At 39.0% G+C, this 16,628-nt stretch overlaps 1 protein-coding gene and 1 long non-coding RNA gene across 4 annotated transcripts in view; both read left to right on the top strand.

The window, feature by feature from the left end:
* The window catches only part of KCNQ5 (potassium voltage-gated channel subfamily Q member 5), a 389,192-nt gene that overhangs the window by 136,556 nt on the left and 236,008 nt on the right, over positions 1 to 16,628 (top strand). The window lies entirely within an intron of this gene.
* LOC139029718 (uncharacterized) lies at positions 5,133 to 16,047 on the top strand. Its single transcript, XR_011481933.1, has 2 exons — positions 5,133 to 5,405; positions 15,299 to 16,047. It is a non-coding gene; the product is annotated as an uncharacterized lncRNA (long non-coding RNA).

Below are 16,628 nucleotides of genomic sequence, written 5' to 3'. Positions count from 1 at the left end.
AGACTTGTTTTGTATAGTTCTTCTGTGTATTGTTGCCACCTCTTTTTATTCTCTTCTGCTGCTTTTAAGTCCTTAACATTTTTTCCTTTATTGTGACAATCCTTGTATGAAATATTCCCTTGATATCTCCAATTTTCTTAAAGAGATATCTAATCTTTCCTATTCTATTGTTTTCCACTAGTCCTTTGCATTGTTCATTTAAGAAGGTCTTTTTACCTTTCCTTGTTATTCTCTGTGACTTTGCAGTTGGGTATATATTTCCCTTCTCCCTTGCTTTTCACTTCTCTGCTATCCTCAGCTATTTATAAGGCCACCGCAGGCAACCACTTTGTCTTCCATTTTTTTTTTCTTTTTGGATGATTTTGGTCACTGCCCCCTGCACATTGTAACACGCCTCTGTCCGTAGTTCTTCAGGCAGTCTGTCTACGGGATCCGATCCTTTGAATCTATTCATCACCTCCACTGTATAATCATAAGGGATTTGATTGAGGTCACACCTGAATGGTCTAATGGTATTCCCTACTTTCTTCAATTTAAGCCTGAATTTTGCAATGAGGAGTTTATGATCTGAGCCACTCCAGGTCTTGTTTTTGTTGGCTGTATAGAGCTTCTCCATCTTTTGCTACAAAGAATGAAATTGATTTGTTTTCAGTATTGACCATGTGGTGAGGTCCACGTGTAGAGTCATCTCTTACTTTGTTGGAAAAGGGTGTTTGCTATGACCAGCATGTTCTTTTGACAAAACTGTTAGCCTTTGCCCTACTTCAAGGGCAAACTTGCCTGTTATTCTGGATATCCCTTGACTTCCTACTTTGCATTCCAACTCCCTATGATTAAAAGGACATCTGTTTTTGATATTAGTTCTAGAAAGTGTTGTCGGTCTTCATAGAACCTATCATCTTCAGCTTTTTCAGCAGCAGTGGTTGAGGCATAGACTTGGATTACTGTGATATTGAGTGGTTTGAATTGGAAATGAACCAAGATCATTCTGTCCTTTTTGAGACTGCACCCAAGTGCTGCATTTCAAAATTTGCCCATTCCTGTTCATTTTGGTTTACTGATTCCTAAGATGTCAGTGTTCACTCTTGCCATCTCTTGCTTGACCACATCCAATTTATCTTGATTCATGGACCTACCATTCCAGGTTTCTATGCAGTGTTGTTCTTTACAGCATCGGACTTTACTTTCACCACCAGACATATCCACAACTGAGCATCATTTCCGCTTTGGCCCAGTCACTTCATTCTTTCTGGAGCTATTAGTAATTGCCCTCTATTCTTCCCCTATAGCATACTGGACACCTTCTGACCTAAGGGGCTCATCTTCTGGTGTCATATATATATATATATATATATATATATATATATATTTTACTTTCCATGCTGTTCATGGGGTTCTACAGGCGAGAATACTGGAGTGGGTTGCCACTTCCTCCTTCAGTGGACCATGTTTTGTCAGAACTCTTCACTATGAGCTGCCCATCTTGGGTGGCACTGAACAGCATGGCTTATAGCTTAATTGAGTTACACCAGACCCTTCGCCATGATAGAACTCTAATCCATGCAAGGGATTAGCCCCTTTCTATACTGTTTGTTTCATTTAGGGATCCTTTGCCTTTTAACGTTCTACAGAACACAAGTCCAACACCAATGCATTTCTAGGTTTTGGTGACTATGAATAAAACTGCTATAAACCTTCTCAGAGAGCTCTTTGTGAGTAATTTTATGTGGATAAATATGTAGAAGAAATAACCCTGTGTTATATAGTGAATGTCTATTAACTTATAGGAAGCTGCCAACTTTTTTTTCAGAGTGGCTATGTCATTGTGCATTCCAGTCAGCAAGGTGAGAGTTTCAGTAGCTTAGTGTCTAGACCAGCACATGTTGGAGATAGGTTTTAAAATGTTAGTGTTTTTTGTTGTTGTACAATGGTGTCTCACAGTAATTTTAATTTGCATTTCTCTAATACCTATGGGTGGTGAGCATGTTTACACGCTACTTGCCACCCATTTTTCTGCTTAGGTTAAGTATTTTAAAATATTTTGCCCATTTCTTAAATGGGTTCTTTGTTTTTCATTATTGATAGTAAGAGTTCTGTATAAATTCTGAATTGAAGAATTTTTAATTAGATATGTGTTCTGTGAGTATTTTCTCAGTCTCTGACTTTTCATCTTCTTAGCAGTCTCTTTTAAATTATGTAAATTCTTTGAAATTTCCTACATATACATCATGTGGTGTGCAAATAAAAGACACTTTTATTTATTCCTTTCTAATCCATATACCCTTTATTTCTTTTTTTTGTGCTTAATTGCTTGGGTTAGAACTGCTACTTCAAGGCTGAATAGGAGTCGTGAGAGCAGAGTCTTGCCATGTTCCTCATCTTAGGTAAAAGCTTTCATTCTTTCATCAGTAAGTGTGATGTTAATTGTGGGTTTGTTGTGGGTACCCTTTTTTAAGTTGAGGAAGTTACTTTCTATTCCTAGCTTACTGAGGGTTTTTATTATAAAGATTCTGAAATTTGTCAAATACTTTTTACACATCCACTGAGATGTTTGTATTACTAGTAGTACAACTATTGTTAGTCACTGAATATTGAATCACTCTTGCATTTCTAGGAGAAAAGCACTTTGACATAATATATTATCTTTTTTGTGCCACTGGACTTTTGTTGTATTTTGAGAACACATTTTATATCAGTGATTCTTAACTGGGGATGATTTTGCCTCCCAGGGGACCTTTGACAATGTCTGCAGACAAGTTTGATTGTTACAACTAGGAAGAGGAGAGGGGTTTGCTGTTGGCATAGGGCGTAGAGGCCAGGGATGCTGCTAAACACCCTGAATTGCACAGGAAAGTTCTCAACAACAACAAAAACAAAAATTATCTGATTATAATTGTCAATAGTGACAATCTTGAGACATCCTACTTGTAAATTCCAAATGTTTATAATTTATCCACATATGTTTTCTAGCCCAGAATATGACTATCTTTGTGCGTGCATCTGTGCTAAGCCGCTTCAGTTGTGTCTGACTCTTTGCAACCCTGTGGACTATAGCCTGTCTGACTCTTCTGTTCATGGGATCTTCCAGGCCAAAATACTGAAGTGGGTTGCCATGCAGGTTTCCATGCCCTCCTCCAGGGCATGTTCCCCACCCAGGGATCAAACCCATGTCTCCTGTGTCTCTTGCATTGCAGGCAGATTCTGTACTGCTGAGCCACGGGGGACGAACTTAGTGGATGTTCAATGTACATGTTATGTGCCTTCTCCTGATGTGGATGGGGTGCTGTTGTTAGGTCAGGTTGTTGATGATGGTGGAAGCCTCTGCAGTGTTGACTGAGTCACCTCCTTGTTCTGTGGATGGCTGAGCAAAGAGTGTGCAGACACCTCTAATTATGAAACTGTCACCTCCCCTTTCAGAGCTGTCAGTTTTGCTTCACATTTTTATAAATTCTTGAAAAATGAAACTCTTTATCAGTACATAATGTCCCTCTTATTCCTAGTAATATTTCTTATTCTGGAGTACACTCTCTTATATTAGTATAGTCATCCAGCTTTCTTTTGATTATAATTTGTTTGGCATATTTTTCATCCTTTGTTACCTATCTGTGTCCCTGGTGGTTCAGATGGTAGAGTCTGCCTGCAATGCAAGAGATCTGGGTTTGATCCCTGGGTCAGGAATATCCCCTGGAGAAGGGAATGGCTTCCCACTCTGGTATTCTTGCCGGGAGAATTCTATGGACAGAGGAGCCTGGCCAGTTACAGTCCATGGAACTGAAAAGAGTCAGACACGACTGAATGACTAACACATTCACTTTCACTTTATCTGTGTCCCTATATTTAAACTGTGCTCTGTACACATCGTATAGTTGAGACATTCTTTAATTCAAGTTGACAGTTTATCTCTTAATTAAAATGTTTAGAATACTTACATTTAATATGATTATTGGTATAGTGGATTTAAATCTACAGTATTTCTCATTGTTTTCTGTCAATTACATGTGCTTTCTCCTTTTTTTATTTTTCTTCTATCTTGGAATTAAATGGTTTTTATGATTCTATTTTATCTCTATTATTGACGTATTATTTGTCATTCTTTTAAAATTTTTTGCTTGTTCTATATTTTACAATAAACATCTTCAACTTATGAAAGGCTACCTTTCAATAGCTTTTTGTGTTTCACCTGTAACATGAGAACTTTTAACGTATACCCCATTTACTCCCTTCTATCCTTCTGTTTTTGTCACTGTCAGTTTACTTCTATACAGAAACCTCACAATACAGTTACTCTTTTTGCTTTAAGTAATCATATTGTCTTTAAAATGTATCAGATTACCTTTCTTTTTCTTTTTTTAGATTAAAAGTGAGAAAAGATATCTTTCATGTGTACTTTCATTTTACTACTTCCATGACTATTTATTTCTTTGGATAGCTTCAGGTTTCCATCTGGTATCACGTGTGTTGGTGTCTGAAGAACTTCCTTTAATTTTCTTGTTCCTTTAATTTTCTTTCTCTTCTTCAGTGTTTTTTATTTTTCTGCTGGCTCCATGCCTGTCCCCTAGCTGGTCACCTGTGTGCTTCTGCCTCGGCCGGGACCTCTGTCTCATACCTGCTCCCAATCTTTTCAGGAGCACCAGATGGGAGCCATGGGGGAGAGCTGATGAGCAAGTGTGGACTCCCCGTGTGTGGAGTCTCCAGCTGACACATTAGTCCATGCTCGTCCCCTCCGATTCACTAGAATTTTACCGAATTCCTTCCTGCCCCTTTATTGGGAGGCACCTTCTTCCTCTCAGCTTCCCTGGTGGTTCAGACAATAAAGAAAACGCCTGCAATGCAGGAGACCCAGGTTCGACCCCTGGGTTGGGAAGATCCCCTGGAGAAGGGAATGGCTGCCCACTCCAGTACCCTGGCCTGGAGAATTCCATGGACTGTATAGTTCATGAGGTTGCAAAGAGTTGGACACGACTCAGTGACTTTCACTTCACTTTATATGTACTCGGTTTAAATACACATACTTGATAAAAGTAGATTAAATCCATCAAAAACCAATAGTTGTTTTTAATTTTTTGAATCTGTACTGCATAGAAAAAAATTAAGGATCCTTTCTAAATTTTTATGTATTATTATATCAGAATCAAGGCCAGCTTCTGCATATTGAAAACTGTCTTCTAGGCATGTGTGCATGCATCCTCAGTCACTTCAGTCATGTCTGTCTCTTGGCGACCCCATGACCTTTAGCTTGCCAGGCTCCTCTGTCCATGGAATTCTCCAGGCAAGAACACTGGAGTGGGTTGCCATGCCCTCCTCCAGGGAATTCCTGACCCAAGGATCGAACCAATGTCTCCTGCATCGCAGGCGAATTCTTTACCACTGAGCCACCAGAGAAATCCCATCTAGGTGTGTGGAAGGTAATAATGCAAATATAAAGAATAATGTTAATGCCTATGAAGTAATTTAATTTTCATTTATGCTGGGATGAAATGTTGTGAATAAATGTAACATTATATCTGAATTAGTATAAAGGGAAACCATTGGACTGTAATAGAGCATTCAAATTGAGTTTTTCATGGAGCCTATTCATACATTAGTCCTTTAAAAACCATAAATCAGAGTAAACTATAGCAGCCAGGAGAAAGGAAGCAAAGTTTGCTGAGTAAACCACCCTAGGAGAATGCTGTTCATATAATATTGCCTGATCAGTGTGTGCTGAAGCTATCTTTGAAGGAAAAATGCACACATTTTTTTGTGTATATACCTTTACTATTTTCTGGTTTTTGAAATTCCCCACCATAATAACCAATATAATGAGGAAATTAATACTTGAATTAAATCTATTTCTAAGAACAGAAGAAAATAGAATTAATTCTGACATTACAAGGCATGTCAGTTAGCTCTTTTTGGTGTTTGAGGAGCTTAGCCTTGGATTCAGAGTAAATCAAGAAATATTCATCTTTCAGACACAGACCAGGTCTTTCACCCACTGCAGAAGTGTAGTCTCTGCTCTCAAGTGGCTCCTGGTCTGACCAGGGGATAAGGAAGCTCAGCACAGACAGAGCCCCTGGTATAGAGGCTGCGCCAGCCTCCAGGGAGTCGGGATGCACAGAGGTCTCTGGGCAGCCGAGGCAGGGAGCACGACAGAGAGCATCCCAGGATGGTGATGCTGCAGGAAGAATCTAAAGAAGAATCCTGTCTCCTCAGCCCCAGGAGACTGTTTAGAGGGTTATGACCTCAAAACTGAGCTTTTTGAAGTTTTCTTAAAGAAAGTGGAATCCCGTGTGTGACCACGTCCCTCCCCTAAGCCCTGGTTTCTCTCATCAACAATGCCCTTTCTGTTTTATTGTTCATGTGTTTGCATTTTAAAGCTATCCTATTTAGAACTATTGTTATTTTGTCTTTCCTGTGTCTTTATATAATTTTCAGGATCTTAAGATATTTTTACTAGATGATTTACTTATTTGTCTGAAAAATCATACTTTACCAAATCTGTAGCCACAGAAAACCCAGGGAGGGTTCAGGAGAAAAGGTGTAAATTTTCCCTCTGTGTCTTCAACAGCTACCTGACTACAAGGAGCTTAGGTCAGACCAGACTTCAGGGCAGAACTGGAGCCTGAGCTGAGGCCAGAACTTCTGATGTTACCAGCTGGAAATTAGGAAAGTGTGAGCAGAAGTGTGTGAACCAGCCAAGGAATAGGAATGCAATTTAGGGCAATTGTCATGTGATAACTTAGCACCTATAATCAGCTCTGAATGTATGCAGTTATTTAGATTGTGCCTTTTGTCCTGCATATTATTTACATTAAAATTTTTCCATTAGTCTACCATTATGGGAAAATTAGTAAGTTATGCACCTGTAGGAAGGAGATGAGTCAGATTGAGGCCCTGTTGACCTAGGAAAACAACTGAAGGAATGAAAGTGTGGTAAGAAGGAGAAGTTATTAACATTGGCCAGATGTTTCAACATGAATAATTATGAGAGCAAATCTACTGAAACTAGAGGTTGAGTAACTGGGGAAGGAATACCTTTGACTTTCGAGAAACTTCTATCAGACCAAAATGCTTTAAAGCCAAAAGGAGATCAAAAGCGCCCGTGATGCTTCTTACTTCAGGAGACCTGGCTCTCCAGAGCTGAGCCACTTGCCTCAAATCCTTAGGAGAGACATGACGTCTTCATTATGATTCCTCTCAGGGAAGGAAGAGATGTGAAGAGATGGGTCTCAGTCCCAAAATGAACCTATCCATTTTGGTGCTATGAGCCTGAAGTCAAAACACATCAATCTGAGCAAACAAAGGTGCATTTTCTCCAAGGCTTTCAGTCTCTTTCCCACTTGAGTTATAAGCGTAAGAATAATTATGGCAGAAGGAAGAGCGATCAATTCAAACTGATCGTGGCTGAGACTGAAGGAGGAGCATACCTGAGCTCAGCTTTGTGTAAGAATAGTCTGCTTTTTCCCGTCTCTGAGCTGCCCCACAGAACAGTGATCTTGCGGTTGAGGATTTGGGAATAACTGTTTGCAGTGGAGGCATCGCCCAGGTCTTCCCTGGATGTGAACAGAGGGCTGTTTCTCTGTAGGTAGGTAATCACACCTCCCAGTTTACCTCGAACAGTCCCACTTCATGCCTATTTCTCAAAATATGGTTTGGATGGAAATACAAAACCACAGGTCACCTGCTGACGGTGCCTTCAGAGAGAGCCCATCACCAGAGGGGAACCTGCCAGCTCACCACGTTCACAGAGCATGCTAAACACTGCTGAAAGATAAGCATCCTACATTTTATCATCCTGTTACGAAAGAAGGGATATATGTATATCTATGGCTGATTCACTGTGCTTTACAGCAGACAAGAGCACAAAATTGTAAAGCAACTATACTCCAATAAAAATAAAGTAAAATAAAAATAAAGATAAGAAACTAGAGTAAAAGAAGCATAATACAAGTAAAAGGACAAAGGTTCACATACTCACACACACAGACACACACACACTAGTCTTTTTTTTAATCCAAGTGCCAGTGAGACCAAAAAGTATGATTGGAAGAAAAAGAAGAAAGTAGAAAAGATGTCAGATAAATGGGTCCTCACTGGAGGCGGGGATGGTTTGGGGGGAGCCCTGTTACCAGGCAGAGCAGACAGATGACTCTGGGCTCCTGGAGATAGTCGTGGGGAAAAGAATCCCTTTCCAGGTGACAACCTTTCCCTTCGTCCTACTGGGCTTTGTCCATACCCAGTAACTTGCGTTAATCAACGAATCAACCAGGTCCTTCATGCCCGCTGTATCAGGAAAGGCCCAAGTGTCTGCAGCTAGCTAGTCTCCAGGTTTCGGTCTGATAGCAAGTCCTCTTGGGTACAGTTTTAGGAGCAATTAGAGCTAATTAAAAAGACAGGCTTGTCAGCACCTGAATGATGTGGAAAAAGACAACCAGGGACTTGGCTTTAGATTTCCAGCTGCACCCAAGTTCAAGCTGAATACAATTGCTTTTTCAGGAGTGTGTGTGTGTGTGTGTGTGTGTGTGTAGGGGGGTGTCTATGTGTGTATCTGCATGTGTGCAGAGGGAGAAAGGGTTCATAACATAGATACCAGATCAGTTTTGGAATAAAAGTGAAAGGCATTTTTAGTGGCTTTCAAATCCTCTAAAAATAGCCACATGTCTCTGCCAAAGCTAATATAGACAGGATTCCCATGGAAACCCTTTGGGCTACAAGGGTGGGTATTATTTCATCTCCGGCTATTGGGTGAATACTTCTGCTCACTTACACATCTCTCTTCTTCATAACCTGAGACTTTATCTATTGTCAGGACCGATGAACCAAACCCTAAAGGCACCTGCTTATCTGATCTGCTCATCTGAAAAGGAAAAACGGCACAGCAGTGACTGTACTTAATAAAAAAAAAATTACGAGGGAAGCTCAACAGCAAAAAAAGAAACACATCTGCCTTGTTCCACATCGTGTGCTCATGCTTTTAGTTTTTGTAACCAGTTTCTAATTCCTAGTAGGAGTCCATGATCAGGGCCAGATTTTATTATATAATTTGTTCTACATATTTATCTGTGGGAATAGTCACCCTCTTATATGTTGTCAAATTTTGGGAGTCTGCTTTTTGGATGCATTTATCAGCTCTGAGGAACTAAGAAAATTAAAGTGTATAAAGTCTGCATGGAATATGATATTGCTAGTTAGCCCTCAGGCAGTCTTACTCTGTTCACTTTCAGGTGGAAAATAAAATTTTTTAAAAAATATTAAGGACCAGGAATGGCCAATATATTTGCCTCTTTCCTTTTGGAATTATAACACCTTTGGGAAAAGTTCTTTAACAAAATAACTATCTGTAATCACTATCATTTTACAGATTCTGAGATAAGAGGAACTTAGATGTTTTTAAAATTGCAAAACTCAAGAGTACAGTAAAATTAGAGGGTGTCTTCTGCATAAGTTTCAGCAGATAAAAATTATGACTAATTTTATGACTAATTGACAGTCTTTAAAAAAATTTTTGCAGCTTCATTCTTTCCTCTTATCTTTGCCTCTTTAGCCTGCTTTCTAATAATATGTTTTCTAAGCTGCATTATAAATAATAATTAACTTATGTACATGCTTCTTAAGTACCTACCAACACACATCCTTATAAATAAGATTTAATCATCATAAGGATGAGCATATGAGGTTATCAAGTCAAACATTTCCAGAATGCTTCCAGGATTATTGAATGACATACATATTCTCCAAAGGTCATTTCATGTCCTTCTGCAGCTGATTTGACTTCTGCTTCTAACAGATGTCTTGCTGTCCAGCAGTATGTGTGTTTTCTTGCTTAGAATTTACATGTTTGAGTAAGAATTGGGGAAGGGATGCAGTTAGCTCTCCCCAAGTGGAGGGTGGAGTTACACTGAGGATACTTACCACCAACAGCAGCAGGAGTGGTTGGAAACTTAGGCAGGCAGCCTCAAGATTCCTAGACAGTATCTGGAGTGTCCAAAGCCAGGCTCCGGGGAGACCTGGTTTTCCTCCCCCACACAGCGGCGGCAAGACTGCACACGCTCTTCGTCACTAGAGCTGGGTCCTGGTTGATCTGGTACATCTTCCTCCTTCCAGTTTCACCTGCGGGAGGTGTTCACTGTCCTTCAGAGAGAGCCCATTAGAGGGGCCAGTCCACCGAGTGTGCCTGCTGGCATTCTGAATATGAAGAATCCGCAAAATCACTTTTATTGTTATTTTGTTATTTAGTCACTCAGTTGTGTCCAGCTCTTTGCGATCCCATGGACTGTAGCCTGCCAGGCTCCTCTGTCCATGGGATTCTTGGGGAAATAAAGATAAGGTAGTACAGTCAGGGAAAAAAAAAAGTGCTTATTTTGAAACTTTACAGATGTGAAAGTGTCAGGGTGCAGATTTAATTCAGTGAGAAAGCATAGGGAGCAGAGAAGGAGAAGGCTTCACCTCTGACTGGCTGGGTCACCTTAGTGTGCTTCTAATTTAGAGGCTCTGCATCTCTGGACTGAAAACAACACATTTAATGATGTGGCACAAGCTCATTCATCATTTCAATCAGTTGTTACCTTCCACAGTGGTCAGACAGTGTTTGACGCTGGAGACTGGAAAACATCAGGAATAAGAGGCAGTGCAATGAGGCCCAGAAATGTGACCCTGTTGGAATCCTCCAGGAAGCCAATTTAGATTAGCATCCAAAGCTGGGCGGATTGTCCTAGACCCTAGAATAAACACAACCTATTGTCCAAATAGGAGGAGGATGGCCTTGAGTAGTGATTAAATGAGTGAGTAATCCTACACGTTGTCGGATGCTGCTTGAATGCATTCCATTCACTGCTGTGTCTAAAGAATGACTTAAATGAGTACATTACACTCATCTTTTGAGTTAAACTTGCTCTTCATGCTTTCTGCTAAATTGCCTCTGTTTGTCATTTAAATGGGATTTGAACATTTAATCTCATGTTCCCACGCTATAAAGCTGATTCGGTAGCACTGAACCATTTTAGTGATGCTTGTAGTAAACACACCAAAAATCTCTACACAATTATATTGATGAGCTGTTATCCAGAATCAAATGTTTTTATATAACGGTAATGAAAGTCCATTCCATAAATGGTAGATTTTAGTTACCTATGAATTGTGAAGGAAGTAATATCATTTATTACAAACATTAAAATCATCCTTCATATAAACATATACCTTGTTGCTTTTTTTTTTTTTAAATGTGCTGGTGCCCTGGTCCCTGGATGTGTCACGTCTATAGCACATTGAAAAATATCAACAAACTTGCATTAATTATTTTTTAAACAGGTGTAATAACCCTATAGGCAGGATGTGTTGCCTTTAAAGGGATGAGTTACTCTAAACACTATCCGTGTAGACATTTGCGAGAAACAGAGTGGGAGTTTAAATTACAGGTTCAAGAACCTATTTTTCGTCTTTCTCCCACACATATACTCATTTCCTCTCATATTCTTTCCCAAAAGTTTGCAAATTTCCAGTGTTTTGCAATAAATCCTTCCTTTAAATAAATGCATAAAGTGTCAGTTATAAGTCATGCTTGGTGCCATCTCTTGTCTTATATCAGGATTTTTCATATCAGGATTCCAAAAATATAAATTATTTTTTATCAAAGTATAGTTGATTTATAGTATAATATAGTTTCAGGTGTAGAGTATAGTGATTCAATATTTTTTCAGATTACATTCCATTATAGGTTATTATAAGATAATGGCTATAATTCCCTAGGTTATACCATAAGTCCATGTTGCTCATCTATTTTGTATATAGTCATTTGTATCTGTTAATCCCAAACTTCTAATTTGTCAGCTCCCCCTCCTTCCCGCTTTGTAACCACAAGTTTGTTTTCTATGTCTGTGAGTCTGTTTCTGTCTTGCAAACATATTTATTTGTGCTAATTTTTAGATCCTACATATAAGTGAAGTCATACAGTATTATCTATCTCTGTCTAATTCATTTCATTCAGCATAATATTCTCTAGATCCATCCTTGTTGCTTCAAATGGCAGATTTTTTAAATTACTGAGTAATTAAAATATAAATTCTTATAATTCTAATATTTTAGTACAAGAACAAACTATATTATCAGAAAAGTGCTCATTTCAGGTCCATTACCTCTGCTGTGATTACTGTTACAGAATGAAGGCTCCAGCCAGTCCTCTGAATTCCAGAGTATTCTTTTTCAGTTATGTATGTTTTAATTTTTTTAAATTTTTAATGAATTCCATAATACCTAGTAAAGGCTTTGCAAGTAAAGAGAGAGAAAACCTGAAGAGGAAGAAGGTGTGTTTTTACTGTTCCATGTCTCCAAGAAATACCCTGATGAGTGATCATGTACTATTGTGGAAAGAACAAGACATCTGGGGAGAAAAGAGAAACGTAGACTGAATTCTTGGCCCTGTGTCCTTGGGAAAGTCATTGATCTCTTTTCACTTTCTCTCCATCTCTATGTGCAACACTAATGAATACAGGGTTCGGGGCAATCAAGAGTTTCCTTTATAAATGACTCTGATTCTCAGTTACGGTTCAACTGGAAGTTCTTGTGATCATTTTGTTAATAGTATCTTCCTAGTAAGGAGGAGAAAACCTAGTTAAAACAAGCCATCATTTGAAAGATCCACTTAGAACACCAGGTAGCTAGTGAGGATGTGACTCTTAATCTTGAGGAAGCATGCTGCTAGTTAAGTTAAAAAATTTGTCCCAATTGAAGTTTGTACTCATTTGGAATGAATGACAAAACAAGCAAAAATGCTGTATGAGAATTTACCAAAATATATTCCTCTAACTATGAAATTCATAAACTATTGATTCAAGAAATAAATATTAAGCACCTGATATGTGCCGACTGCTGAACTAGGCCCTGGGGATACTGTATCAAACAAGGAAAATAGTCATCCCTCACCTCTCATGGCTTATATTCTAGTTGGGGATGGGGGAGGGAGGCAGACAATTATCAGTAAGGAAGAAAGGATATCAGGTCAAGATAAGAGCTATGAAAACCATAGTTTGTTTTCTGTGTCTATGGGTCTATTTCTATTTGGTATATAACTTCATTCAAAGGGGAAAGGCAGGGGAGGGGGATAAATGAAGAATTTGGGATTAATATATACACACTACTGTATGTAAAATAGATAAACACCAAGGGCCTACAGCATAGCACAGGATGGCTATAATAAAGTGTTAGTCACTCAGTCGTGTCCAACTCTTTGCAACCCCATGGACTGTAGCCCGCCAGGTTCCTCTGTCCATGGAATTCTCCAGGCAAGAATACCAGAGTGGGTTGCCATGCCCTCCTCCAGGGATCTTCCTGACCCAGGGATGTAACTTTCGTCTCCTATGTCTCCTGCTTGGGCAGGCAGGTTCTTTACCACTTCTGCCACCTGGGAAAGCCAATGAAAAGGCAGATGATAGTGAGTTTGGTGGAGGATATAGAGAAATTGAAACTGCTGTATGCTGCTAATAGGAAGGTAACATAGTGCAGAGCCTTTGGAAAACACAGTCTTGCAGTTCCTCAAAGGGTTAAAATGAAGTTACCACATAACCTAGTAATTCCACTTCTAGCTATATATCCAAGAGAAATGAAAATGTACATCCATACAAAAACTTGAATATTAATGTTCATATTCAAGTAGCATTAATCATTATAGTCCTAAAGTGGAAGCAACGCAAATGTCCACCAACTAATGAGTGGATAAATGAAATGTGATGTAAAATGTGACATTTTTCAACAATAAGAAGGAATGAAGTACTAACATACACTACAACTTGGATGAACCTTGAAAACAGAACCACAAAAGACCAAATATTGCATAATTTCATTTATATAAAATATCCAGAATAGGCAAATATACAAAGAAAGAATGGAGATTAGAGAAGAAATGAAATAATATGAAATTCAAGCAGGACTTGATGAAATTAAAACAGAAAACCAATAGAGAAAATCAGTGAAACCAAAAACCAGTTTTTTAAACAATGAAAACCGATAAGCCTCTAGCCAGACAAAGAGAAATAATTAGAAGACATAGTCTTCTATGAAGAGAAAGAGACATCAATAGATCCCATTAATATTATAAGATAATAACAGAATATTATAAACAACCCTATGCACAAAAATTTGTTAAAGTGAAAAATGGACCAATTCCTTAAAAGACACAATCTGCCAAAACTCACACAAGAAGAAATAATGTGAATAGGTCCATATCTATTAAATAAATTGAGTAAATAATTAATAACCTTAGAACAGAAAGCACTGGGCAAAGAAGGGTTCACTGGTGAATTCCACGTATTTCAGAAAGAAATTATAGCAATTATATACAATCTCTTTGAGAGGATAGGAGCAGAAAGGCTACTTACTAACTCCTTTCAAGAGGCCAGCATTACCTTAATACCAAAACCAGACAAAAATACAAGAAAAGAGAACTACAGACCAATGTCTCTCATGAACACAGATGCAAAATTCTCAAATAAAATATTAGTAAGGCCAGTCCTACAATGTGTAAAAAAAAATTACACATCACAACCAGGTATCCCGAGTATGTAAGGCTGCTTCAACACTCAAAAAGTCAGCTAATCATCACATCTATAGGCAAGAGAAGAAAAATCACATGTATATATCATAAGCAGGAAAAAAACATGACAAAAATTCAATACCTGTTCCTGCAGGTAGGTTAACTATTGCCTCAGGCTGGTCGAAGGGAGATGGTTAAAAGGAAATGAGAAATGACTACCTAAAGGCGTACAGTTTCTATTGTGGTGATGAAATGTTCTCAAATTGATTGTAGCCATGTTTGCACAATTCTGAATATACCAAAAAAAAAAAAAAAACCCACATTGGATTATACACTTGAAATGAGTGACTATATGGTAAGTGACTTAACATCCCAGTAAAACTGTTATTTAAAAAGTTAGTTAAGAGAAAAAGCAGAGCAGCAAGGCAACATCGTGGAAGGAGAGCTAATGAAATGCGTTGTCATGGGAGCTGGAAGGAGTGGACTTCTTGGAAGAGGGACAGATGGGTTAGCTGGGCCAGATGCTGCAGAAAGGTCAAATACAAAGAGACCAGGGATTGGACTGCTGAGTGTCCCAACTTGGCAGCAGTTAGGGAAGAGCCTTCCTGGTGGAGTTGAATGGGGAAGGCCCTCTGGAATGATGCAGAAAAGGAGCTACAGAGGAAAAGATAACTTACAGCTTCTGCAAGATGTGTTGCTTAGAAGGCGGGTGGAGATAAGGACAGGAGCTGGGTTCAGTTAGGGGAATCTTTGCTGCTTTTATTTCTCTTGTCTTGTTTTCCTTTATTTTAGAACACTTGTCTTCTCTGGTGCGATTGCTCTGGTACAGAAGGATACATTGATGCTATGGGAACAGAGGGGTTAGAAAAGTCTCTGAGAGAAGATGGGATGTGTAACCTGTGAGGAGAAGTGATGAACCTTGGATAAGGTCTGGAACCCTTTTCCCAACATGATAGGAAGGAAGGCAGACAGAGTGGTTCATGAGGTTCGTGCCCTTCTTTGTAGATGCTTTGTTTTCAAAACCATTGTATGTGTGTGTGTAATATTTTGGGTTCCCTTTCATCGGGTTCCAATCTGGGGCCATCTTACAGGGTTTACATGTATAAATATTTCACTGTCCATTTCACTGCTGGAGCTGTATATTGGATGTCGGCCTACAGTTCTTACCCTGGAGGAGGAGAGGAGAGCGTTTCACCACGTGGAGAAGGATGGCTTCCCAGGCAGCAGGTCTCCTGTCACTGGCCCCAGCCAGAAACTCCCCAAATTCTCCTCTTTCCTGAAATACTTTCCCCTGCCTGCTTCCATTCATGCAGTGATCAGAAAAGGATTAACTACCAGTAGAAGAACAGAGTGGAATACTTTTAAAGTAAAACAGAAATACTGTGGCATAGCAGCACGTGGGTAAAAAACAAATGCATGTCCTCTCTGTTTTGTTGATCTTTGCAAAAGCGATTTGGGATTTCTGAAAGTAATATAAGAATAAAATCAATGATGCAATGTTTACTGCTATGAATGTAATAAAAATACAACCTTTTAGGTAACAGCTGTGTTCTGGGTTGGTTGATAGAATTACAAAATATTAAAATAAATCTAAGTATCATCAAATATAAGTTCACAGGACACTATGAAATGTAAAACACAACTTGTATTCTTCAGTCCTTTGAATCATCTGAGGAGTTTTTTAAAGAAAATACCAATTCCTAAGCTTCATCACATATCAGTTAAATAGGAATCTCTAGAGGGAGATCTAAACACTGATTTTTTAGAAGTTTTAATGCAGTTTTTTAAAAGTTCATATCCTTTTCCATTTTTAGTTATTGCAAAATATTGACTCTATTCTCCATGTTGCACAATCCATTTGTGAACCCATCTTACACCCAATAGTTTGTACTTTCCCCACAGCAGGAAGCAGGGCTTCCCTGCTGGCTCAGATGGTATAGAAGCCATCTGTAATACAGGAGACCTGGGTTTGATCCCTGGGTCGGGAAGATCGCCTGGAGAAAGGAAAGGCTACCCACTCCAGTATTCTTGCCTTGAGAATTCCATGGACAGAGGAGTCTGGTGGGCTACAGTCCATGGAGTCACAAAGAGTCAGACACAACTGAACGACTAACATCTTCAC

This window comes from Odocoileus virginianus, chromosome 19 (genome assembly GCF_023699985.2).
Source record: "Odocoileus virginianus isolate 20LAN1187 ecotype Illinois chromosome 19, Ovbor_1.2, whole genome shotgun sequence".
NCBI lineage: Eukaryota > Metazoa > Chordata > Mammalia > Artiodactyla > Cervidae > Odocoileus > Odocoileus virginianus.
Note: the sequence above shows the minus strand (reverse complement) of the source record. Positions and strands in the feature narration are given on the sequence as shown.